Source organism: Tiliqua scincoides, chromosome 3 (genome assembly GCF_035046505.1).
Source record: "Tiliqua scincoides isolate rTilSci1 chromosome 3, rTilSci1.hap2, whole genome shotgun sequence".
Classification (NCBI taxonomy): Eukaryota; Metazoa; Chordata; class Lepidosauria; order Squamata; family Scincidae; genus Tiliqua; species Tiliqua scincoides.
Window position 1 is genome coordinate 107,601,038 of NC_089823.1, and position 26,914 is coordinate 107,627,951.

At 46.7% G+C, this 26,914-nt stretch overlaps 1 pseudogene; it reads right to left on the reverse strand.

Annotated features, from left to right (window-relative positions):
• LOC136645102 (delta(14)-sterol reductase LBR-like) overlaps window positions 1-26,062 on the reverse strand; it is a 32,267-nt pseudogene extending 6,205 nt beyond the window's left edge.
• Between the last annotated feature and the right edge of the window lie 852 nt (window positions 26,063-26,914).

The following is a 26,914-nucleotide window of genomic DNA, read 5'->3' on the forward strand; positions in this document are numbered from 1 at the left end:
AGACTAAAGTGGATGAAACCCTAGAGATTAATAACTCATATATCTTAATTAGTTCTATTGGATCTGACTCATTTAAAAGTTGGATTCTATAGCTCTTGTACGGTTCCGTGTAGAGCAGTTCGCTCATTTTCTGATTAATTGTAGTATTCCACATGATTTTAGGCCTAATTTCATATTCATTTTCAAGCTCTACATCAGGGGTGGAGTAATGGAAAGAACCTAAATCTAGCTTGAGTATTAAAGGAAAATGGTCACTCATTCCTAGATCATCAACCAAAAAATCAATAACATTGACCTTGAGGTGAAGTGGAACCAAGAAATAATCTATAACACTGGAACCAATGGCTGAAGCGTAAGTGAATTCACCTGAATTGGGGAAATCTACAAGGCCATATTGTATTAAAATTAACACAGAATCTGGCCAAATAGAGGCCAGCTGCATTCGTTTTATTATCTTTGGAAAATCTTTCTAAAGAAAATAAATCAAGGAGAGATGAATCAGGATCTAAGTTTGTGGCAGTACTGAGCAATGGCTCTGAATTTCCAACCCTGGCGTTAAAATCCCCACCGATAAGACAATGGCATGAAGGAAATTCCATGTCTAACTCCGTGACAATTTTAGAGAAGGTGCTCCAATTCTGGGATAATAATTGGTTGTTCAAGCCAGGAGGAAGATAAACATTTACAATTATTAACTGGAGATTGTTAAGCTTGACTGCATGACATAATTTGCTAGTTGTCTTGGTGACCACCAGTTCTGAATTGAGCTGGGAAGAGACAAAAATTGTCATCCCCGCTTGCAAATGCCCCTTGGAGCTTATTCTATAAGCTGGAATGTTGTAGGAATTAAAACCTTGAAGGTGTAAAGGAATTTGAGACCAGGTTTCCTGCAAAAGGATTACGTGAAAATCACATAAATATCTCTGGAAAGTCTCATCATTAACCTTGCTACGCCATCCCGCAATATTCCAAGAAAGAAGTTTTAAATATGTCCTTGATGTGAGATCAGGTGTTGCAGATGTAAGTCAATCTAATGTGAGAGCTTGAATGTCTTCCTCACCACGTCCCAAAGAAATAAGCTTCTGTGTTTTAGACGGTTTAACAGCAGATGGTCGGTGGGGAACGTTAGAGTTCGACTGAGCAGTCCTTGTTCCAATAGCAGTTGAGGTCATGGTCATCTGTCCAGCCATAGAGTTTTTAAGTTGGACTCTAATCTTATCCAAATTATCAATAACTTTGGCTTGCTCTCCAGCAGACAAATTTTTAAAGGCCTCCAAAACCTCTGAGGAAAGAGATCCCTCCTCAGCCTCCAGTTGGAACAAAAGTTCTCTAAAATCTAGGTCTTCTTCCCCAGTATTGTCTTGGGTGCGTATAGTTTCCAGTCTCATATTACTTCCATTGACCATGCTGGATTTCTGGAGAGCAGCGCTAACGCCAGATGACTGTAAATAAGCTGTTGGTTGTTCTATGTTGGGTGCCTTACCAGCAGTATTTATTGGCTCCCCAAAGAGTTCAGCAGGAGGGGATGTTTGTTCAGCTGTTTCTCCTCCACTTTCTTGTGTAGAGGCTAGTAGAAGTACCAAGTCCTGAGAGTCATCCAGCTCTGCCAATTCTCTCTCAGAAGGGGGAGCTGTATCCATGTCCTCCACATGGCAAACCTGACTTGAATGGACCATAGCCTCTACTGCCACTGTGGGAAGCACCCTAGGCGTTCTGGGCGTTAGCCTTGCCAAGGATTCCTCGAGGGAGGCTGTCATCTCTTCCAATTCATTTATGGCTGTATTCAGAGGGTTTTCCAAAATATCTTGTGGATTTTTAGCACTGCTCCTCTGTGAATCATTAGCAGCACAAGTCCAGGGCAGATTTTTCAAAGTATTTTGAGAGTTAACTGCATAGCTCTCCAGCGGGTCATTAGCAGCAGCAGTCGTAGGCTCCATGCCAAGCCTCTCAAACCTTGACCTTGGAATGATAACAGCTGGAAGAGCTGCAGATAAGTGTTTAGAAGGCAGCATTGGTGGCCGGCTTATATCTGTAAAAACTCTCATTGCTCTTATTTCATAGGAGTTCAGAAAACCCTGCATTCTGAAAAGCATCAGGGGGATGGTCGGGCTTGCAAATTCCAGCCTCAATTTTGTTCTATCTGGAGGGGCAGCCAATCTCTGGTAATATTTTAAATCAATACATCTGGGTTCCGATCTAAGTAATCTAGCCAGCGAATCCACAATTTTAAATTTATTTAGCCATTTACCAACATTATACACATTCTTTTTGAGTTCAAGGGTCACCTGTTTCACTAGAAGATGCTGAGATACAGTTGGATTCTCTGTCTTCTCCATGTTCTCCCTTTTTCTTCCCCCACTCTTAGGCTTGGGAGTTAAGCTTTGTTGCCTTTTATGCCTCTCAGGTTTAGGAGTGAAGCTTTTATGCCTCCCATGTGTCTGCTGTTGCGGTAGCTGGAGGTCAACGAAATGTTTACAAAACAATTCTCAGAGGGAGTTAACTGACTCCTGGAGGGTGCCAACCCGGGAGGCTATACATTTTATTTCTTGAAAGAAAATCAAGGCGGTCCTCCCTGATATCACACACTGCTCCGCCATAAGAGGCAACAAGGGACTGTTAGGTGGAAACATACCCTCCTTAGAGTTCTGAAGTTTGTCCGCGTCATTGTTATCTTCCAGGAGGCAGTCGGTAAGAATAGTATTTTCCTTTGTTGGAGAGGAGGGTGCAGAAGCTGTGTTGTGTCTCCCGGCTTGCAGAGATCTTTCATAAACAGGTTCAGAGGCATTCTCACAGCACTCCCCATTTTCCTTTCCAACAGCAGAAGGTGATGATTCCAATACAGAGAATTTGTTTGTAGAAGCAGGGATGCAAGTCTCAATTGCTGTCTCAGTCCAGCCTGATAAATCCTCTAAGCAGAGTTGCTTGGCAGCTTTCGTTGGAGAGCCCCGACCCGGGGAAACTCTTTGGCGTTTCTTTTTCCTCCCCATGATTCTTTATCTGTTGAATTCCCCAGCAGTCAGAATCCAATCCAAAGCAATTCACAGCTTGTCAATTATAAAATCAAGTAAAAAATAGCAGAGCCACAAGAGGGATCCTTGTCAATAAAAGAAAATTAGGTATGCTGAGAAAGTGGACCAAAAACTGGCACACAGATGTTGTTTTAGGACAGTGGTCGGGGAACAGGGGTAAATTACCCCAAATGGGGTAAAAGTGAAAATCTGGGGGTAATGAGGAGGTTGCGCTGGCCAATGGCGGAACTATCGGCATAGCAGCAGTTATTACGGTCCATTATAGCACGGACGGCCAGTGTCAGTGTGTGTCAGTGTCACCGCACCCTCCTTCTCTGCTCTGCTCCCCCCCCCCGCTCTCTCAGTGGACTGCTCCAGCGTTTACGTGTATGGCGCAAGCGCTGTAGAGAGAGCGGGTACCACCTGATCCAGAGCCGCCATCTTCAGTCTGCCTGCGAGGAGTGTCAGACGAAGAAGCGATAGGTAAGGTTGCCTTACCTAACTGTGTGCGGGCGCCGGGCGGGGAGGTAGCGGAGGGAGTCAGCGCACCCGCTCTCCACCCGCTCCAGGGGGCCGGCAGCGGGCTGGTGCGCTGTGTGCACACCGCCCGCTGCCCTGCTCCCTTCCGCTCACCTTCAGATGCGGTGAGCGGAAGGGAGCAGGCGATACACTCAGGCTGTATCCACAGCCTGCGTGTATCGCAGCCGCCCACTCTCTCCGCTCTGTGCGGGAGACTGGAGCTGCCCGGCGCTGTAGTGATGATGTCATCACACAGCGCCGGGCCGTCAGTGTCTCCCGCCGAGCGGACAGAGCGGGAGGAAGAAGAAAAGCCGCGCCGACCGACGTGGGATCGAGGTAAGGTGAGTATTGTTTATTTATTTTTATTGGGGGCATCGTTGGGCTACCTATACTGGGGGGATCACCGGGCTACTAACTACCTATACTGGGGGGTCATCTGGCTACTGACTACCTATACTGGGGGGATCACCGGGCTACTAACTACCTATACTGGGGGGTCATCTGGCTACTGACTACCTATACTGGGGGGTCATCTGGCTACTGACTACCTATACTGAGGCATCACTTGGCTACTGGCTACCTATACTGGGGCAGCTACACCTCTGTATGGGGGATTCTGTTGTATGCAAAAGACTTGCGAAGATACTGTCCTCCGGGGGGGGCAAGTTGAAAAGTTTGCTAGGGGGTGTGCTGTTTGGAGGAGAGGGGTCGGGGGGCCTGGTGGTCATTGTCATCATGTGCAGTCCAAAGTGGGGTGCTGGACCTGAGGGTGAAGTGTATGACCTGGTGCTTAACACAGCTTTAACAAATGCCAAATTTCTGTGTCTTGCACCCCCCATCAGGGTCCATCTCCTGTACTGCCGCTGCACTGCTACTGAGAGTCCATCTCCTGTACTGCCGCTGCACTGCTATTGTGGGTCCATCTTCTGTCTGCCAAGTCTCCACCGTTCTGTCCTGTCAAGGTATGAGCAATGGCTACCCACTCTAGCTCTAACTACATGACCTTAAGCCTGGTTTGCGCACCACCTACAAAAAAGCCCCCCAACTCTGCCTTGGCTGTCTCTAGCAAGCACATCATTGCCAACACCACTCTGCCAGCCATTGATAATGATGATGATAAAATCCTCTGTGAGATAGCAAAAATATAATGCAACTTGCTAGGCACGTTGGACACCTAACTACTCACTATATACCACCCCATGGCTGGTGTGCAATGTGTTCCAGTAAAAATAATGCACATCTTTATTAAATTTGGTGCATCCTGCTAATTCGGTACACAGCCTGTCAGTCAGGGTTACAACTTTTCCAATCATTGTCTTTTTCACCCTTCAGATGACATCAATTAGAAAAAGAATATACCAGGAAGAATTCCTTGATTATGGGTTTACCCAAATTGACGACAAAGGAATAATGAAACCACAGTGTGTTGTTTGTTTGAAAGTACTGACTGCAGAATCTTTGAAAAAGAGTCAATTGAAGAAACACTTGGATAATTTGCACCCACATCTGGCTTCAAAACCACGGGAATATTTTGTCAATTTGGAAATGTCTGTCAAAAGACAAAGATTGGACAGCAGCTTTAGAGGTACATTCAGTCAATGTTCAGCATCCAAGGCTAGCTTTGAAGTGGCCTGGTTGATTGCCCGAAACAAAAAACCTTATACTATTGGTGAGGATTTGGTTAAACCAGCAGCTTTGAAAATGGCAGAGATTATGTGTGGTCAGAATGAAGCCAAGAAACTAAATTGTGTGCCCTTGTCTGCAAGAGTTGTTAAAGAAAGTTTCTATTTTAGCAAAAAATGTGAGGCAACAAGTTATTTCCTCAGTAAAAGAGAGTAAATACTTTGCTATTCAGCTAGATGAGACTACGGATGTTAGTAGTAATTCTCAGCTGATGGTATATGTCCGCTACAAAGGTTTACATTTAATTGAAGAGGAATTGTTGTTTTGTTCTCCTCTTGACTTGCGATCTCGTGGAATTGATATCTTCAATAAAGTTAATGAATACTTTAATGACGTCAATTTAAAGTGGGAAGACTGCCTTGCTGTGTCTGTTGATGGAGCTCCAGCTATGTTGGGTCATGTTAATGGTTTTGTGGCTTTTGTGAGAGAGAGAAACCCAAAAGTTGAAGTAAACCACTGTATTATCCATCGCCAGGCTCTGCTTGTGAAACATTTGGAACCTACATTAGAGGCCGTCATGCATGATGTTATGAAGATTGTCAATGTTGTCAAAGGACATGCACTAAACACGCAATTATTTCGTGAATTATGTAAAGCTGGTGATGCTGAATATACAGACCTACTTTATCATACTGAAGTGAGGTGGCTCTCACGTGGAAATGTTCTGAACCGAGTGTGGGCTCTCAAAACTGAACTTGAAAGTTTTATGGTTGAGCAAAAGCATGTTCTTGCAGAGAAGTTTACAAACCCCTTGTGGGTTGCACATCTTGCATATTTAGCAGATATGTTTGAGCATGTTAATGTATTGAACAAAGAATTGCAAGGAAAAAACATAAATATAATTTCAGCCAGAGAAAAGATTTCTGCATTTGGATCAAAGCTTTCATATTGGAGGCAAAAAGTTGAACAGAAAAAGATAGCTACCTTTTCAACGTTAGCTTTGTTCTTGGAAGATTGTGAAAATATTACTTTTGAAGACATCAAGGATACAGTTATAAGGCATCTTACTAAACTCAAAGAGCGGTTCTCTGATTACTTTCCAGATCTTGATTCACATGCTGTCAGTTGGATTGTAGACCCCTTTAAATGTGAAATTTGTGCTGTACCAGAAGAGCCTCAAGGGTTGGCAGAGTCACTTCTTGAGCTTCGATGCAGTAATGAAGCACAGATTGCATTTGAAAACAAAGCAGATCTTTCACATTTTTGGATGTCAACACCTGCAAAGGCCTTCAAAATTGCACATGAGGAAGCATTCAAAAAGTTGCTGCCTTTTGCAACAACCTACCTTTGCGAACAAGGATTTTCCACTCTTACGAACATAAAAACAAAGACAAGAAATCGATTGGACCCGGAAGACTGTATCCATATTGCTCTGACATCAAAATGTCCCAATATTGATGATCTCGTATCCAAGATGAAGCAACATCATTTCTCCAAAACCTGAAGTTTTCAAGTAAGTTGAAGCTTTCAAAGTAATTTTAAATACAGTATTTGAATTCAAAATGTTATTGGATGTATGATTTCCTTACTTTCAAATCAAGGGGGTAACGTCTGCGTTTATAAATTTTTTGGGGGGTAAGAGGTAAAAAAGTTCCCTGACCCGTTTTAGGAGCACTCCAACAAAAGAGCTGTTAGCCAGAAGCCATCTTGAATCGCAGTCCCTTGGGGACTTGCAGTATTTAAAATGATGTTTTCAGTCATTCCCTGTATGCTTGTGGTCTTGCTAGGCTTCTTCCTCTAATGGCTATCTTCCACATGCTCAGTAAGTCCAAGAAGCCAAGACATTGTGTGTTAGAAATTTAGGTTCGAGTGATTTCCTCATTATGCTTTGGAATTATGGTACTTTTGGGAAGGAAAAAGTTTTCTTCTGCAAAATTGCAGGGTTTTGAAGTTCCACCCGCAGAGGATATTCAAGATCATGACACATGATAGACTGCACATTGTGGAGGCATGGGCTATAACTTCACCATACTACATCACTGTCACTGTTTTTCAAAAATGCACATTCTCTCCTTTAAACAAAAAGAGGAAGACGCTGAAAATAATATTTCTTTTATTACCAGACACGATATTTTTGCTAAGAGAATCTTATATTGCTTTGGTAAAACAGTCGTGCATTCTCCCACAGTGAATCAAACGGGTGAACCAAACAATTGAAGGTACAATTGCAGTTATTCTTTATTTCAAAATTCATGTCATCCTTCTCCATGGCTTTACACTATGATAACAGTGTAGCATAAAACACCAACAATTTAAAAACATGGCAGACCTTCCCCTTAAGTGTTCAGCAACGAAGAAATTAGTACATTCTAAATTTGTGCAAGTGTCTTGTAGTGACAAATTAGAAGCCTTAAAGGCCACCCAGTGAACTCGTAATAATTATGATTTAGCCACACCTGCAGCCGAATTGGCCCACATAAGTTTAATCCTGTCAGCTCTCAGAAACTAGCAGCAGTCCTAGTTCTGTTGGGTGAAATGGGGCTTACTTCTAGGAAACTGTGTACAGTAGAACACCTTTATTTGCAGATTAAGGGCGCAATCCTAACCGGCACATAGGCCGGCATAAGTTCCCTGGGAGGGTCGCAAACGTGCCATAAAGCACGTTTGCGCCTCCCTGGGAGGAAGCCGCGTCGGCACATGTAGATGCACCAAAGCGCGGAGGGGAACAGAAACCCCCGCGACGGCTTCCTCATCGCCGTTTGTGTCAGTGCACCCGCGCCGACACAAGTGGCAACAGTAGGAATGATGGGGCAGGGAGGAGGCGGGATGGGGGTGTTTCTGGGTGGGAGGAGGGCGAGCAATGGGCGGCCCTGGGGAGCCGGGGGCGGGGCTCGGAGTTAGCTGTTCTGCCAGAGCCCAACCCCCATCCCCAGGGAAAACAGAGCGGCTTCAAGTTGCTTCGCTCTCCTCGGACTTGCGCCACCTCCAGAGGTGGCGCAGTTCCGAGGAGACCCATTGGGGCCAACAGCCCTTACCCAGGGGTAAGGGGAAGAGCTTCCCCTTGCTTCTGGCTCTGGCTGAGCCGCTGCAGCCAACGAACTTGTGTTGGATGCAGTGCATGCCTCCTGGCTTGCCTGCTGCAGCGCAGGTTTGGATTGTGCCCTTAGTTTCCACTGTTTCAGTTATCTGCAGTTGGGCCCAAAAATATTAAATTGTAAATAAATTTTAAAGTGTGCACCATTCTGAGAAACCTACCCACCCCATTGTGATCATGACTGTTTGTCCCCTGCACCCATGCTGGCCCACTTTGTTCACATCAAGTTAGTCTCTAGTGTTCTTGTTCTCCTTACTCATTGCCATGTTGTTGAAAATGTGTTGAAAATAACCCTTAATTTTGCTTAAACTGAAATGTTTGCCAAAGCAGAAATATAGTGATGCTGGCAGTTCTTCAAAGCCTCAGAGAAGCTATGAAGTGCTATCCCTAAGTGAAAATGTGCTAATTCTCAATATGACTTGTTGATACAACAAGGGGAAAAAAATTGTATGCTGAAGTTGCTAAGATGTATGGTAAGAAAGAATCTCCCATTTGTGAGGTAGTGAAGAATGAAAAAAAAAAAACTGGGTCTACATTTGCTGTGGCACTTCGAATTGCAAAAGTTACCTCTACACTGTGTGACACTACAAGGTGTTAAGATAGACAAGTGCTACAGTGCGGGTACCTGACCAACACAGTAACACAGATGGGCTTGGACCCCCCCCCTCCATGACCCGAAAGGCCAGCGGGACATATCCAGATGCAGCCTCCACAGGTTCCACTGGCCACAAGCACACCATGGCCACTCCAGCTGCACAAGCACCAGTGCACACAAGCATGCAACCCCTCTGCGAAATAAATGACCTTGACACAGCACTCAGTCCTGCAACAGAAACAGATTCCCCAGGGCCCAGAGGGACCCACCCCACCCACCAGGGATGACCACTCATGCCTGAAGAACTGGTCTCATCCACAGCATACATGGCAGTCATACATGGGGGGGGGATTTACGCATGCCATGGTGAAGTCCATGTCACCACCCATGTCACCAGATTGGGGCCCAGGCATGCCAACGTTGCCCCAAGGACGCAGATTGCCATCACAAGGCAAAAAATGATGGCGAGGCTGATGCACCATTGTGGATCGATCCCACAGGTTTCTGGGGCACTTGTGAGGGCAGTGGAATGGAGCCCTTACCTCCCCACCCTCACGGCCCGCACAACAGGCCCCAAAAAGGGCAGCCTAGCAGGAGGTGGCCCATAGTATGGGCCTCCATGAGGCCAACAGAACCATAGATCAGCTCTGGGGCTAGAGGAAAGACCTGAAGACTGAGTTCTTCATGGAGTTAGCCTATTGGGCCCACCACAACCATTCCAGTAGGAGATCACCCACACTGTTCAAATGCATGCAGTGGATGTGGCGATGGCATACTGGTAAGGGAAGGGGGTGCCCCATGGCTGGACAACATGACATGGTAGAGGGGGAGTGCCCCGCTGAGGCCACAGGACTCACAAGGGGCCCAGGAGCCATGGCACAGGCAGACACACAGATTGCTGCAGGGTGGCAGTGCACCCTCACCAAGGCCATCACAGTGTGGCCAGCAGACACCTACACCCTTATTCTGGGCTGACTCCTCCAGTTCCATGGAGGAGCTGGAGAAGGAGAAGGCAGCACCAGCTCTGTAGCAGTCCCCTCTTCTGTGGAGGAGCTGGGGGACAAGTAGGATGCTGAGGTTGTCCCAGCACACTCCCCATCTCTGTGTAGGAAGTGGGAGAGGTGTATGGAGTCAGAGGTGGCACCAGCAAAGTCCCCCACCTCTTGCACGGAGGGGGGAGGTGAAGGAGGCATCTGAGGTGACAGAAGCACCAGTCCAGTACCACCTCCCGCTCTGTGGAGGCATGGGGAGGGAGGCTGCTGCAGCAGCAGGGTGGCTCCTGGCTTGCAGGCAGCACAGCAGAGGTTGTGGAGGCAGGCCACGTGTCACTATGAGTCCCCACCACCCCCACCCACCTGGGAGGATGGTATGTGGTCCTTGCTGCACCCAGAGGTGTGGCAGGATCCCTGGGGCCCTGGTTACAGCATAGGCGGATGGGTGGTGAAAGGGTGCTTCTCAAACTCCTTGAAGTCACATCCATAGAACTGAAACATGAAATATATTTTGACACTCTTCTCAAGTTACAGTCTAATGGCTCAGTTGTCTGAGAAGGGATTTCACGCAACCGTAACTATTAGAGACAACTGCCTCATGGATTGCAGTGCACTGCAGACTGCTAAACAAATGAAAAAGCAGATAATCACTCCCCCGAGCAATTATTGTCACTATTGTAGCTGTGTTGTGTATGTTTTATCATCTTTCTGCTCTTTTTTATTCTATTTGTCATTTGTACTGTTTTAAATGCTCATTGTATTTTATACAATACCAGTTATGAGCTGCCTTGGGGGGTCTTTTCAGTTGAGACAAAGAATGCACATCTTTAGGATTAAAAACAGAATCATTTAATTATTTATATCCCGCTTTTCAACAAAAAACTCACAAAGTGCTTTACAGAGAAAATCAATGAACAAAATGGCTCCCTGCCCCAAAGGACCCAGTCTAAATAGATGCCATATCCTATGCATGTACGCTGAAATTTTATCTGACCATTCTTGCTGCCCCTGTTTCCAGGAGGAGGGCAGTGTCAGCCTATTACCAGCAGCCTCATCTGAGGGACAACGTGACAAAAAGAAAAATAACTCCCTGACCTGTATTAGTTATTCTTTTGTGGGAAATCAAGCCTGTCTGTCGACAGTGTCTAGCACAAGATATTTCATGCATGGGACAAATAATATGAAGTGAAAATATTTCCAGTTAGGGCAATGTAAACTTGTGGTTCAGAGAGCAGAAGAACTAGACTCTGAAACAGGAGTACAGGTGGAGCCTATTTACCCACCGATTATATATCCACAGAGCTGGCTCAACACAGGAAATCGGAAGTGGCATTTTTGCCTTTCTGGGATATTCTGAAGCACAGAGAGGCAGCAGGCAGAAAGCCCTCCGGAAGGGACCAGAGCACAGCTCCAGTCCCCTTCGGAAGGGCTAATGGGGTGAAGATTGTGGATTTGAGTATCTGTGAAATTCAATATCAGTGGGAGTCAAGGAATAGATCCCCCACAGATACTGAGGCCTCACCTGTAACCTCAAATGCCATGGATTTGTTATTCATAGTGACCAGTTTTCAAAAGAAGACCCAGTTTTGCCAGCATTTTTTGCTTTTTCCTCAGGTAGATGGACAGCAAAGATTAGTTTCAGGTTATTTTTCAGACCATTACTAAATCTACCTGTTTATTATCAAGTTCTTCTCCTTTACTGTGCCCCAGTTCAGATTCCCCCCTCCATTCTTTAAGGGTTGGCAGTCTTGTGACATCACCAGGCCATACCTCAGGAATCTCAGGTTTATGGATGCATCCGAGTTGTCAATGTGATTGTAAGACGAGGCAAGCTTCACAGCTGACGTCCCATCTGTGATCAAGGGGAACAACTGCTGCCCACCTTTTGGAAGGGTTGGTGGGGAAGTTGTGAATGTCAACAAAACAATAGCAAAGCACTTGGAAAATATAGAGAGGGCTGTATCCGTGAAATGAGAAATCATCAGCAGTTGAGTCCTCACCAGCTTGGGGACCACGATTAAGCCTAATGGTACCAAGAATGCCCTCCCCTCTATATATTCAGAAGAGATTATGTTATTATATACAACACACAGCACAATTCTGAGGACGGCAGACAGGCTTTTAAAGAGAAGAACAATTAGTTTCAAAGGGCCTCCAGCGTCATGTTATTAGCATGCTTTTCTGTTTCCGCTGTTACAAAAAATAATAATCTCGTTACGGCAAATATGTAAAAATCTGCTTTGAGCATGCATTTAGATAATGAATCTTGCTGCCTCTCCAGCAACATGAATTTTTATTTTTATTTTTTGAGCTCACTACAAATACAGCATTAGGGTAACATTCTCTCTCTCTCTCTCTCTCTTTGCCAGAGTATGCCTCTCAGCGGTAATATCAGAATTAAAATAAAATTACAACAAAAAAAAACGGTTTACAGCTGAGATGCTCACAACCCATATCTAATAGTCTGTCTTGGGAATAATTACGAGAAATGGGTATCCAAGGGCAATAATTGTCTGCTGCTGTGAATTAGGGATGCCACAGGTGGTGTTAATCACTTGGAATGTACTGGAGTAGAACGACAGCCAAGGCAGAAGGCCTGCTTAAGCTTGATTTGTGTGGCTGGACGCTTCAGACATAAATTGACTTGCACGGCAGCGATAACGCCCATTCAAGATGCAATAAGGAAAACAAAAACCATGCAGATTTTCCTTTTCAACCTGCGATCTGGAGTTGAAAGCATATGGGGGTTAAATCAGAACCGCAGTTACATTTTTCTATGCTGAGTGCAAATGGGGGGGGAGAATGTAGCCACTTTAAGAAAGGAGGTACTTGACCTAATTGGACCCTAGAGGGGAAAATTCCTTGTATTCCTAGGCTCACCCATTCTCTATTAATAGCATTCACTTAGCACCAGTCCATCTTTGCCTGGACCTCCACTGTTAAAAAAGCCACTATTGCATAACTGAGAACTGATGGAGCTCCTTCCCAAACGTCCAGCGGCAGCACCAGCACCAGCAGTTAGAATTAAGACTGGGGACAAGCATTTAATTGATTTGCCTGTTTTGATCCACCTCCTGTCCCTCTTCATTTTGTTTGTGTTCCATGATGAGCATGACTTAGATTTAATTGAGTTTTTAAGCCTGTTTGGTTATTTTTTTTTCTTTAATTGTTTTGGCGTTCCTGTTGCAAGCCACATTTGGGAACAAGCCACAACGGGGGTCCAGCTGCATTCAGGCAAATGAGAATGCTGGCGCCCAACAGACAAGCCAGGTTCAAGTCAGCATGAGGATTGCTATAACCAAGATCAAGCTCACCATTTGCACCACGGGCCAAAAATGCCTGTCACAGAAGCAAACGGGAGGAGCAGAGGAAACCTCAAACCCACTCTGCCTAAACTACAGGACAGGCTAGACAGATACCTAACACCTTCATCGTGGCAGGTGAAAGGAGAAGCACACTTCATGGAGCACTGGCAACCTGCCACATCCCCCCCCCCAACTATACCCATTAGCCCTGTTTAAAATCCTCTGCATCCCCTCCAGTTAGCAATCACCAGAAAAGGAACACTGTTTTCATCACTCTAAATATGACCTGCCCAGCAATGTTCAAATTATATATATGACAGAAAAACCGAACAGCCTGTCACTACCTTTTTATAGCTCTGATTGCAGCGTTTTCAGAAAAACAAGTTTTATCAGTTAAATACCTTGAATCCTCTGCATACAAAATGCATTCCTCATATTTGATAATGGTGTGGAGCGCGTAAGCTTACCCTGTCATCATCTTGATTAATTATCGCTTTGATGCTTTAAATTTGACACCGTATCAGGAGGGGATTATACATATAAGACAGATGCCCTACACTGTGAAATGGTTAGCATTTGCAACGACTTAGGGAAAGAAAGGAAAAAATCAAATGTAATACAGTCATGCCTATATCTCATCAGAACATATTGCAGACCACAAAAAGGAATAAGATTTGTGAGATCAAGTGCTTGTGAAGATCTCCATTAATTCATACCGTTGGAAAATGACCTAATCCAACCACGTAAATTCCAGATAAATTCAAATGCCAAATCAATATGCCTGCGATACAACTAACTGACAGTTACTTAATAGACATACTCAAAAGATTTGTATACTTGACCTCAAGCCTTTGATCCTGTGGGTTGGCATAAGTTGTGAGAAGTGGACACCTGATCTCTTCCTGAAAGCTCAACTCCTACTTTTGAGAGGTTGAGATCCAGTTTTCCTTCTTCTACAGCAGTGGTTCTCAAACATTTTAGGGGCCGTAGAACCCGCTATCTGGTTTATAAATCCAAAGAAGTACAGCTATAATGGTAATTGGGCAGCAATGCTCCCCCCCCAATAGCAGCTTGTTTAACCCTTGATACACATAGCCTAATCTGCCCTGTTAGTTTGGCAAACCACCAAAAAGTGGGTCATGAACTGGGTGGGTTAGCCCAGTGTCCCGTTTACAAAGCCACAGCATTGCTCCAACAGTGATGCCATCATCCAAGGCATGTCCGTCAATGCCAGCAGGGCTATTATTGTGCCAGCATCAATGGACGTACACCGCTGCATCCTGAAGATAGGATTGGGCCATAAAGGCATTATTAGACAGTCTCTTTGCTATTTCCTAGTTTGCTCCTATGCCATTTCTATATAACCCATCCTCTATCTGAGTAGCAAAATAGAACAGGCTAACAAAAAACAAAACAGCAGCTTCTGGTTGCTGGAAATATATTGTGAGGTCACATTTCCACAAGAATAAAGAGGTTGAGCAGTGTTAGGAGATTCATTAATAACGAGCTTGTCAGAAGAAAAAACTATTGCAACCAATCTCATATATGCTCTGGTTATCCCTGCTAACACTGATAGTCTCTGTTTTCCAATACCTATCCCATGAAAATCACAGTCTCTATTTGGACTTCAGGGAAGATGGTAGGAATGCCATTGCAATGTATTTACACACATGCAGTACAGTTCACTAGCTTCCCTCCATATATAATTGCAATTGCCAATTCACATATAGAATTGTTATTTGGTAAAAACAGACAAGTCCATTCTGAGCTTTAAAATTATGTGAAACTTCCTTAAGCATAGGGGGAAAAACAAAACTGTTATGGTCCATTTGTTGACACATCTGCTTCAGAAGGCAGTACAGGGTAAATTAATATAGCAGAGGGCAGTCAAAGAAGAGCCTTCGACAGTGTGTAATAGCGTGGGAATGGGGAGAAACGCTTAGGCAGTGATCCTTGTTATGAGAATAGGGATGCATTATGTACACAATTGTGTCCCTACTTCTGTATGTGAAACGTAGGAGGGCATGAAACATTAGCGTCAAGAGAGCAGCCACAGACACAGAGCCTCCTCTTGAATAAGGAAATGTTTTACCCTCCACAAACGCAGAAGGTCATTTCTTAGAACACCACTGTCTTCAAATTAAAGTGAGGTACTTTATTGCTAGTTTTGGCAGTCTGCTCCATAATAAGGGCGTGCCCCCATATCCACGGGGGTTCCGTTCCAAAAACTCCCACAGATACCTGAATCTGCAGATAAAAGCAGCCTAAGAGCAGCCATGAAGTGTTTCCCATAAGCAAGAAGGTGCAAATTCTTGGCATGATACAAAAAGAAAGGAAATCATATGTTGAGGTTGTGAAGATCTAAGGAATTCAATTCAGGAGGTGGTTAAGAATGGAAAAAAAAAAAATCAGGGCTAGTTCTGCTGTGGCACCACAAACTGCAAAGGTGACATCAACAGTGTGTGACAAAGCTTTAGTGAAGACAGAGAAAGCTTTAAATTTGCGGATCACGGACATGAACCAAAGACGTGTGCCTGGTGGATGGTCGTTTGTTGCAGCAAAAGGCCTTGAGCCTCTACAACGACTTCAAAATAGAATCCCTGAAGAAGACACCAAGCCATTCACAGTGAGCAGGGGATGGCTGCACAGATTGCAGAACAGGTACAATTTGAAAAACATCAGACTCTACCAAAGAGGCTGCCTCTGCGGATGAGGAAACTGCTGCACTGTTTTGTACAGCTTTTAAGAGGCTGATTGAGGAGAGGGGGCTACCACCCAAAACAAGTTTTTAACTATGATGAGACTGACTCATTTTGGGGGGAAAATTCCAAACAGGACCTACATACACAAAAGTGCAAAGCCAGATTTCAAAGCCTGGAAGGATAGAAAACTTTGGTGCCAAGTGGCAACACTGCATGGCATATGATAAAGCCATTGAGCCTATGTGCCCCATCTAAAACCGCTTTGGGTTTTAGAAAAGCACTATAAAAATCATTTAAATTAATAAATAAATGTGGTCAATGCCAAATCCAAGCCCAGTGACCAGCTTCTCTATACTTGTACCCATCGGTCTATCCCAGAGCCCCTCAGGCCCATGCTGGATGCAATGTGGTCTATACCAGTGGGCGTCTTTTGGTCAGTGCTATCCACACTGGATCCCATGCGATCCAGTACCAGCCCGATCAGTCCCAACAGTCATGCAGTCATGCAGTCAAATCCAGGGGCCATCCCATCAACTGCAGGAATGCTGATTCATCCACTAGCACCTATTCCCCTCACCAGGGCATCTCCAAAACCACAAGGCATTCCCATTTCATTTCTGGGGAAGTTTCTCTCAAATCCACCTCCAATTGCATGGTCCGTTTCATTCATCCTGCCAAGCCCCATTCCAGAAGGGAAACAGCCCAAACACTCCACGTCATAGAAAGGAGCTTCCAATCCTCTCATTTTGTTCATCCTAAAGCCCAAGCCTTTTATGCCCATTCCTCCAGGTCCCAGGTTGCCTATCCCAGGCCCCGTTCAAGTGGTTTGCATCAATAGGTATCCCTCCTGATCCCAGCCCCATACCGATGCCCCCAAGTCCATGAACAAGCTACTGGGGCCAACCTGGAAGGAAGCAGTTTCCTTTTGGTAAGGCTCATTCATCCATGTCCACAAGTCTATCTTCAGTCTATCAAAGAGCAACTGCCCTCTGAACAGGGAGATGCCCTTAACAGTTTCAATCACTTGCTCAAAAGTCACAGTGCCAGTTCCTCAACTTTTGCCATCTTTGTCTTTGAGAATATCTGCATGAACAGCCACACTGGCCATGATGAACACCTCCTTCAGCTTCTTCCAGTCAACTTCCTAATTCAGATTGGCCACAAACACAGGCTTCCCAGTCTGCCAGTCTGAAGAGTCAAAAAGGCCATCTCTGCTGTTCTCAGCCCCATCCCTTGATCTGTAGTACCTTTATCCCTTCAACTCAGCCAGGCACCCTGCCACAAACTTATTGAGGCTTCCTGGTACCTTTATATCTTTGTGGGCAGTTGCCAAAGCCTCAGCATACACCAAATGCTCCTCCCTCAGAGGACCTGGCAGGCATATGGGCCCACCAGTGGAGCAGGGCCACTGGTGGCAGTAGGCAGTGGATGCAGTGGACACAGGGCAAGCTATCCAGGGAAAGGGTGGGCCATGCCCACATCAAGCAGCAGCTTGCCTTTGTCATCAAGGGCCTGGAGCACCAGGCCCAGGCCATGGAACATGACTGCCGAGGAGTGGGAACCAGTGCCAGCTCCAGGGCAGGGCTGGCCGATGCTAGCAAGTGCCTCTAACCCCAGAGCCACCAGAGGGCTTGGAGCATAGTGCCCAGAGGCAGGCTGCTGGAGAGAGAGGAACCCACCAGCCAGGTGTCCGTGGCCATTGTTGCCACCAGGTACCCTACTAGGGCTGTGTCCCTTGCCTCTCTCCCCTTCCCTCCCCTTCCTCCTTACCTCTCCTGCTTCCCCCATGAATCCCATGTGCAGCCTCACCATGACATGGGGGTGGCAAGGCCTGCTGCAGGCACAGTGGCAGCATGGCTGGCTGTGGCAAGCAGGGGTCCTGGCCTGCAGCAGGACCTGGGCGGCCATTCACCCCAGCCAGCCACTATCCCTACAGCATACAGTGAATACACAGGGTCCCATGACCGGGTGGCCAGGTGCCCTGGCAGCTGCTGCTGTGCCCAATGTGGCAGACAACCCTCAGCTGCCCATGGGCCTCGGTGTGGGCCAGATCTCCCAGGTTCCCTGCTCTGTCTGTGTCTGCAGGTGTACATGGACTGGCATCTTGTGTACATGTGGGCATGAGGGTGGCATGTGTGTGGAGGGTTGTGCTCTGGCAGCCCATTCAGTGGCTGGGTCCAGGGGCAACTGTCCCTTTGGGTCTGCACAGCATGGTATCCCTGGCATATCCCTCATGTGTGCATGGCCCTTTACGGGACTGCTGTCTGGCTTGCCTGACCAGCACTGCACAGGAGCTCCTCAGGCACCAGGCAACACAGGGTCTGGTGTGCCTGGCCGACACTACACAGACACTCCACAACTGCTGGCCAGTCGTTTCTGCACAGGCGCGGCATAGGTGTGGCTGGGGAGCTGCCTCTGTGCCGTTGCTTGGCGTCCTGTCTGCGCTGGCCAGCAACTCTAGCGTTGTGTCTTCGCTTGTGATATGGTGGTGCTGGGGGTATAGGTTTTCACCTGGGCCTCCCTCCTGCCTCTGCACTGGTGAAGCTCGCAAGGGATCGGATTGGGCTGTTTTACTGAACACAATGGGCTTACTTCTGAGTAAAGTAAATAACACTGTTTTCAAATACCTCTGTGGGAGGTATTACTATAAAGTTCAGTCATTTCTCATTTTGGGGAGAATCTATAATGGTACCAACATTACACTTCACATTTCTATTCCTTGATGCTGCAGTTCCTAACGATTTATGTATATAAATATTCAGGTGCGTGTAACTGAACCATTGTAGACTTATTGTAGATTATGATTTTTCAACAGTATACAAACAATGCAGTGAGAGTACATAAATGAGCCAGCCTAGAATCCTGGACCACATTCTCTCCTGCCTGGGACTGGAAGATCCTGCAGAGCTGCTGCTGGGGAACATCTTTAACATCAGTCAGGCCCCAAGTACATTTGCAGCTAGACTCCCACAAGGCACCATAACTAATATAGTGAATCTTTTATTTATTTATTTATTTATTTAAATAGTAAGTGTGACAGTCAACTGGAACTTAGCTGGGCTATAAAACCATTAATCCGCCACTAATCCCAGACTAGCTTCTGTTTACTTTTCTATATTTCAAATTACAACACCAAGCACAATTCCTCTCCCAGCCTGAGTTCAGCTCTGGCTTATGCCTAGGGAATAAGTAACTGGCTTGAACTGGGCATCCTTGGAAGATAGAGACCAAGAGCCACAACTTGGCTTCAGTTGCAACCAGGTCTCCTCTACACCCAATGAAACACAGTTGTAAACAGATAAGATTTACTTTGCAATTTAGATAGGTTATACAGACAAAAGGACAGGCACTTCAAAGTTGTAGAATTTAAAGAGCATATAAAGTATAACACCACACAACTTAAAAATAATAAAAAGATAACTCCTAAGCATTAACACTCACCAAAGTATAACTTACATCTATAGATCTTAGTCCAATAGCCAAGGCTGCCATGGTCAGCATTGCCCAGGCTGAGATGAAGGTAGAAAGAGAGAAAGACACTCCAACAGGATGACTCTTATTCCTAACTCTGACCTGCTAACCAATCAGAAGTCGGACCCGCCAAACCTTCCAGAAGGCTAGGTGCTCCCGAGCTGTCCACTCATGGTGGCTTCCCCCCTTCCATCCTGAAGCCCACAGCTGTAGTGCATCTAGCAATCAAAGTGTCCTTCAGTCAATTAACTGTGTGTGAAGCTTGCTAACTGCAGAGGTTGGTACAGCCACTCCCACTATCTCCAGATGCACGTCCTCTTTGATATGCATTAATGAGGAACTTTCTCACACTCCAAACTGCACCAGCTAGTTACTAACATGGCTTCAGGCAGAGGACTGCAATTGCTTTTAGCCCACTTAGGGCCCAATCCTATCCAATTTTCCAGTGCCAGTGCAGCTGTGCCAATGGGGCATGCGCTGCATCTTGTGGTGAAGCAGCAGTCACAGAGGTCTCCTTAAGGTATGGTAACATTTGTTCCCTTGGGGCTGCATTGTGGCTGCACCGGTGCTGGAAAATTGAATAGGATTGGGCCCTTAGTCATTTTTGTCAGAGTAAGTTGCTCTGGGAGACTGTTCTGGCTAAAAAGCAAGGCATATAGTTAGTTACCAATTTTGGAAGCCTTTTGTACACCCATCCTGAAATGAGAAACACACATCTGAACTCCATAATTGACTAGAATGGAAGTCTAGCATGAGCAGTGAGTATGTACCTGGGAATTTACAACTGCACTGTAATGTGCCCATCATTACAGGATCTATCCTCATCTAACCACTATGTCACATTTTCTACAATGACTGAAGAGCATCGTTCCCTACTGTTTCTTAATAAGTTACAGGCGGGATTGTGCATGTCCTTCACTCCAAAATTTATAGAAACTTTATATAAACCAAAATTGATAGCAGATTTTCAGCAAAGCCATCAATGAACACTGAAACTCTATGCTAGACACAGACATATCGGACCACAGAGCTCTGCAATATACCAGTCATAATATTCTAGCAACACATTCATTTACCATGCAATTCCTTGTGTCACTTCCTTTCTGCAGAAATAAGTCTAAACCTGACTCTCCTCAAACTACTAAAAGAATAAGCCAAAGTTGTTTCATGAAATCATCAATTCAGGGTGAGAAAACAGACAATTTTGTAATGTGTCACATGTGTTCTCAGAAAGAAAGAAATCAATGTGTGAATTAAGTCCTTTGCGACATCACCTGTATAATGTTAAGAGAGCCATAAGATGAAAGCAGTTATTCCCCCACCAGCTGATTATGGAATTAGATCAAAGCTTGAAAGTTAAATAATAAAGAACTTATCTTTTTTTTTTAATGTTTTCAATTATAAATTCATCATCTGTCAAATGCCCTCAAGGGTCCCTTTAGCAGCAAAACACAGCCAGACTTTCCTTAAACAATATGGGGACATGGCACACACTTGTTTTATATCACCACTAAAACAAATTGGCTTAGGACTAGAGTCTGTCATAACAGGAAAAAAAAGTCTTGTTGCATCCTGTACGGGCAGACTGCCTTTTGCCAGCATTACTTTAAGTGTCGATATTCATGACTTTCTCATTTATCCACGGAACCATCCCAATGTTAAATCAAGTCGCATGTTTCTGCTCAAGATATAGAGGTGGTGTGCCATGGTAGTATTATTTGCTCAAAAAAATGATACAAGCTATAGCAGATTAGTGTAGCAATCCACAGAGACTGACCTTGGTGGTGATTGGGTTGACTGCATCTGTTATGATGAAAATGAAACAGGTGGTGGAAGCAAATTAATCTTGGTACAACTGAATATGTGCCCCCTTGATTGCAATGAAACTGAATAACAAGAGGAGGAATAAATTTCACTATTCTCAATACAGCAAGGCACCAGTTTTCAACCACAACTACAATATTTTTTTTAAAGACCAAAGAACTTGGCAAGGAACTTTGGACACACCATTGTTGGGGGAAAGGCAGGATAGAATTCTAATAGCAAAGGCAGCATCCTCTGTGCTATTGCTGTCATGGGTGATTTATGGGGGACCTTTGATCTTCTGCTATTTCTCCTTGTGGGGTCAGAGCAAGGAGGGGTGGAGGGATGAAGAGCAAGCATGTGGAATGAACAGAAAGCCAAGCCAGCATCCATGGTGTGTTTGCTAAATGCTTGTGATTTATACGGACACCTTTTTATTTGCCAGGCTGATCTCAGGCTTGAGTTTCCCCTGCAAGTATGTTGGGGTAGGTAGGAGGGAAGAAAGGGTGCCTGCATCCTAGATCTACAATCCTTTCCAGACATACCTCCGTTAGGCCATGCATGACGCAATGAGAGCGAGGCAGCTGGCAGTGGAGGCTTCTCAGCAGAGGCTCATTGAGCTCCTGCTCCAGGATACAGTGGATCAAGAGATCTTCACTTCCTAGCAGTCCTCACAGGCGACGGCAATTCAACCCAGTTTGTTCACACAACATCTCCGTCTAACTGGTCCGTCTTTTCTATAACAAAGCATGCTATGCAATCACTGCCTCTGGCTTGGAGCAGCGCTGCTAATGAGGAACAGCTCTCCAGTCAAAATCTCCTGCTGCCGCGTCACTCACTACCAGCCAAGGGAAGGTGTCTGTTGCTGTGCAGACGTTTACCTTGAGCAGGGTGACCAGATACAATGGAGGACAGAGTGCCTGTACCTTTAACCACTGTTTAGGAGGAAAAATTGGCAGGTGCAGCTCAACATGGAATGATTTAAAAAGCTGCAAAGGACCAAGATCAGCAGAAGAGGTATTATGACTGATTCACCCATTAGTGGCAGTTGGCCAAGTGTGTTGTGACAACACCTTGAGACATGGGCAGGACTGTCATGCACAGGGGACTTCTAGCAACCACTTGCTGATCCAGGACAGTGATGCCTAGTGACAAGCGCTCACTTCCTTCCCATCCCCCACTCTTCCAATCAGTTTGGACCTGCAGCTTGGTGGGACAAGACCTGGTAGATCTAGTCCACTGCCACCAGCCCAAGTGATCCAGTTCCCAGGGGGGTTCCCTGTGCAAACCCCTCCCCAAGAAAGCTATTTAAGGTTGTTAAAATGCCCTTGCTCTGAAAGAAGTACTTACAGAGCAAGGTGGCTGACAAAGCCACTGATCCAAGAACATGGCAGAAGTTTTAAGCAAAAGGTTTTATTAACGGATGAGAAACACACAATGTAAACAGGCTTGGTTTCTCGCAGATAAACGCCCTCTGAATGGTGCTGGCTTTGCAGAGAAGCCTCACGTCTGGACTAGGATAAGAGCCAGGATCCCCACTCAGCTTAGTCTGAGCTGAGGGGACAAGAGCTCCAAATGTCTGGGGGGGGGGGGGTAGGACAGACCAACATTAACAGAACCTGACACTACTGGCTGATACTTGGTCCCTTTTCTATGGCCCTGGGACTCTCCCCAGCAGCCTTCCACTGATACCCAGAGAGTGGGCTCACCCTGTCTTGCCCAGTCAGAAGCACACAGGAGAGAGAGAGAGAGAGAGAGAGAGAGACTACATGTGTGTGTGTCCTCCTGGTGGAAGCTTGGTGGGTGATGCTTCTTTCGCACCACCCACTGGCTCTGTGATTGGTTACCACCTTGTAACATGAAGCACCCCAGAATTTGAACGGAAAATCCTCCACAATGACATACAGCTGAAATGCAGCTGTACAACTATTTCATCACATTACCCTGCTAGATTTCATTTGAGGGAGACAGCACCTAAACTGGCTTTTGAAGATGGAATCTACATAACAAAGGATAACTTAAGAAGTTAGTCCTATTGGGGAAACAACCATGTTTGGAGCAAAGATTCAGGACCAAGTCTTCAGGCTGGGAAGTCCTCATGGGAAAGGGCATTTGCAAAGACGTTGTCCTTTCCAGCAATGTGACAAGTGTTATAGTCATAGTCTTGGACAGCAAGATTCCATCTGGTGAGCTTACAGTAGGTGCCCTTGGTGGTCTGGAGCCACTGGAGCCAGTGTGGAGCATGAGCCTCTGCCCCCAAAGGTAGGGCCTTAGCTTCTCCACAAAATACACAACAGCAAAGCATTCCTTCTCCAAGATGCACCAGCTGAAGTTCCTCTCTGTCAGCTTCTTGCTGAGGTAGACAACAGGCTGCAGCTCCTTGTCAGCCTCTTCTTGCAGGAGTACTGTCCCAGTGCTCCGGTCAGAGGCATCTGTGGTGAGAACAAATGACTTGTAGTCAGGGGTCTGGAGAACAGGGTAAGTGCATCCTTAAGTTAATCAAAGGCCCGCTAACACTTCAGGGACTATTTCTTCTGCTGTACCATTCAAATGCTGTGAGGACCCAAGGAGAGCCACTCGCTTCCTCTTCCACCAGCCAGAGCTCCTCAAGCCACAGACACACACAATGCAAAACCTCTCCATACGCATGTGCACACACACAGAGGCAACATGGATGGGCTGGAAGGGCTGCTGTCCCTTTAAAAACACAGCCTGCTTCTTCTGTGCCAAGCAAGTTGCAAGAAGCACCTTCAAAAAAAAAGCAGAGTCCTGCTCGGCTATGCATACTTCCATGTAAACTCCTGGCAGGCAGGAAACATGCAGAGCTGCTAGCCGAGTAGCTTACTTTACCTTGACCACAGAGGGAGAAGAGGAGGAGAAGAGGGGAGTGGCAGCAGTGAGGATGTGCAAAGCCCCATTTAGGGGCTTCAGAGCTCCTTCAGGTGCTCAGGCAAGAGCTGGAAGTGAAGAGGAAAGTGTACATTACTTAACCCAAACCACACAGACAGCACATTAAGGTGACAAGCCTGGAGGAACACTTTTTTTGGCACCAAAATGCCTGAGCCCCCTTTAATACAGGCTGCTGCACGTGGATCACGAAGAGCTTTCAATAGTGCAGCAGCACCAGCCAAGGGGGTACAGAAGGTTTAGGGGCTGTGTCTGTACTAAAAGAACCACCTACAATTGGCTCCTGACCCACACTGAGAAACACTGGAGTACAGGAAGCTATGAAAATGGCTGTTCCAGCTTTCAATGTGGTGCCACCCAGCTCATTTGCCAGTTTTCAAAATGGCGGCGCTCAGCTTCCCATGACTCTTCTGACATTGGGTGGCGACACACCAAGTGGGTCATGACTCACAGTTTGAGAAACACTGCTTTAGAGGAAATGAAGGCTGCTATTTTTAAGCTCAGTAATGGCAAAACACCAGACCCAGATGGGTTCACAGTTGAATGGTGTAAAATCTCCAACATTTTAGTCCCTCAATTATACACATTTTACAACAAGATTTTTGATATAAGAATTCTGCCATTTTATCTGAAGCATGTATCACAATGATTCCAAAACCTGACAAAGATCACTCATATTCTGATAACTACTGACCTATATCTTTAATGAATGTTAATGCCAAAATATAGTCTACAATATTGGCCACTCAACTACTGAAGGTTACAAGAACACTTGTCCATCCAGACTAGTTGGGATTTATTCACAGTCAACCAAGTGCAGATAATCTGAGGTTAATGGTGGAATTAAATGATTTGGAATCTAATAGGACAGACCAGACCGCTGTTCTTTCTTTCATGCTTAGAAAGCATTTGACAGGGTACCTTGGAAATCTGTGTTTGCAAGTCTTAGCAAGTTTGGAGAAGAAAGACATTAGGAGAAGTGTTTAGTTTCAGTTCCATCAGGCAGTTGTTTAGTGTTTTTCTCCAGCAGAGAAAGGCAGGGTTTCTGTTTTTTCCATTTGAATGTTAGGGAGGGAAAGTTACAGTTTAGCTTCCCTTTCAGCAGCCAGCCAAAGTAAGTAGTGTGTTTTGGGGTGTGAAGAGCTGCCTGTGGGGAGCCCCACATCTCCAATGAACTCTGGCCGGCAGGAGACCCACCAGAGCCTGCGTGACCTGCAGCTATGGCTTTCACTCCACTGCCTTGACTTTCATGTCTGTGAAGGTGTCACCTGGGCCCGGCCCAGGTGGCCAGGAGTTCCCTGGACACAGGGGTCTCCTCGGGAGTTAAGGCCTACTCGGGAGTAAGCCCCGAGTGTCAGCAGGACTGGAGGCCCATGCAGGACACCTACACAGAAGTAGGGACAGGGAACAGCTGTGAGCAGGAAGACACATGGGCCAGAAGGGTGGGACTAGGCAGACCTGAGGTAAGCCTCATAAGGGAGCTGGAGAGGGAAGAGGGAGGTTGCTCCTCTCCAGAGGGGTGGAAGACCAGAGGGAAGCCGGTGGGAGAAGACAAGCCAGGCCACAGAGAAAGGAGAAAGGCCTCCATAGGGAGGGGGCTGCGGTCAGCTCTAGAGGGAGGAGGCTGGGACAGAGACCTCCCTGACCGAGGGCCTGTCCAGACCCAGAGGGCATACCCTGGAGAGCCTTGGTGGTTGAGACAGGCGCTCAGCGCCAACTACAGCCCAGGAGAACCAACAGAGAAGGGAGCCAACACCCAGGGACCGTGGGCCCTCCCAAGGCCAACCAGCCTGACCCCAGCCAGCCGGGGCAGGATCTTCCAGAACGCGGGCACAGGGCCGAGGGGCCCGGGCAGAGAGGCCTGGACCACCAGCTCCAAAGAACCTGAAGGACCGGGGCCGGAGCTGCGCCAACGGCAGTGCCATCAGTCAGCCTAGACGGAAGGGGGTCGTGAAGTAACGAGCCCCCATGAATGTAAAGAGGCTGACTCAAATAAACCGTCTATGTAAAGCTGCCATACCTGTTTCCCGCTTGTTTGTTCATCGCCGACCACCACGCCTAGACCGGGTAAGCCCCTCGTGCTCGGAATCGACCCAGGGCAGGGGCCTCCTCCCGCCATGGACATTACAATGGTGGAGAATGTGGGCAGTGCCCCCACAGGCCCTTGGGAACCTGACGGGGCGGGACCACCGGAGTGGATGCGGTGGTGGATGGCCCAACAGCAGAGCCTGGCAGAGGGGCAGCAGTGGTTGCTGGCCACCCTAGCGGACCAACAACGGACTCTGCTGCAAAGCCTGGCAACCCCCGCAACGCCTATCGTTCACGCTGGGGGGCCTGACTGTACCCCTCCCATCCGTCTAATGAAGATGGGACCCGAGGACGACCCCGAGGCCTATTTAAACACGTTCGAGCAGATTGCGACAGCAGCAGCCTGGCCCCCCGCACAATGGGCGGCCATCTTGACCCCTTGCCTTACGGGGGTTGCCCAGGAGGCCGTGGACACTCTCACTCCCAAGGAGGCCTCCACCTATGCCACCGTCAAAGCCACCATGCTCGGGACCCTGAATGTCACTGAAGAGACATACAGGAGACGGCTATGTGAGGTCGACCTGCCGCAGGGGGGGGCAGTGTACGTCTGGCGGGGAATCGCATCCGGAGCAACGGCTTGTGGTGGCTCAAGCCAGCTGTACGGTCAGCCCAAGAGGTAGCGGAGCTCGGGATGATCGAGCATTTCCTCTCGATCCTGCCGCAAGCCGCCCGGAACTGGGTGCTCTGCAACCAGCCCACCACCTTAGAAAGGGCGATCACGTTGATGGAAATATACGACGCCGCGACTACTACCAGCTTCGCCAGCGGAGTACAGGGCTTACAACCCAGAACCAGCCCAAAGCCTTA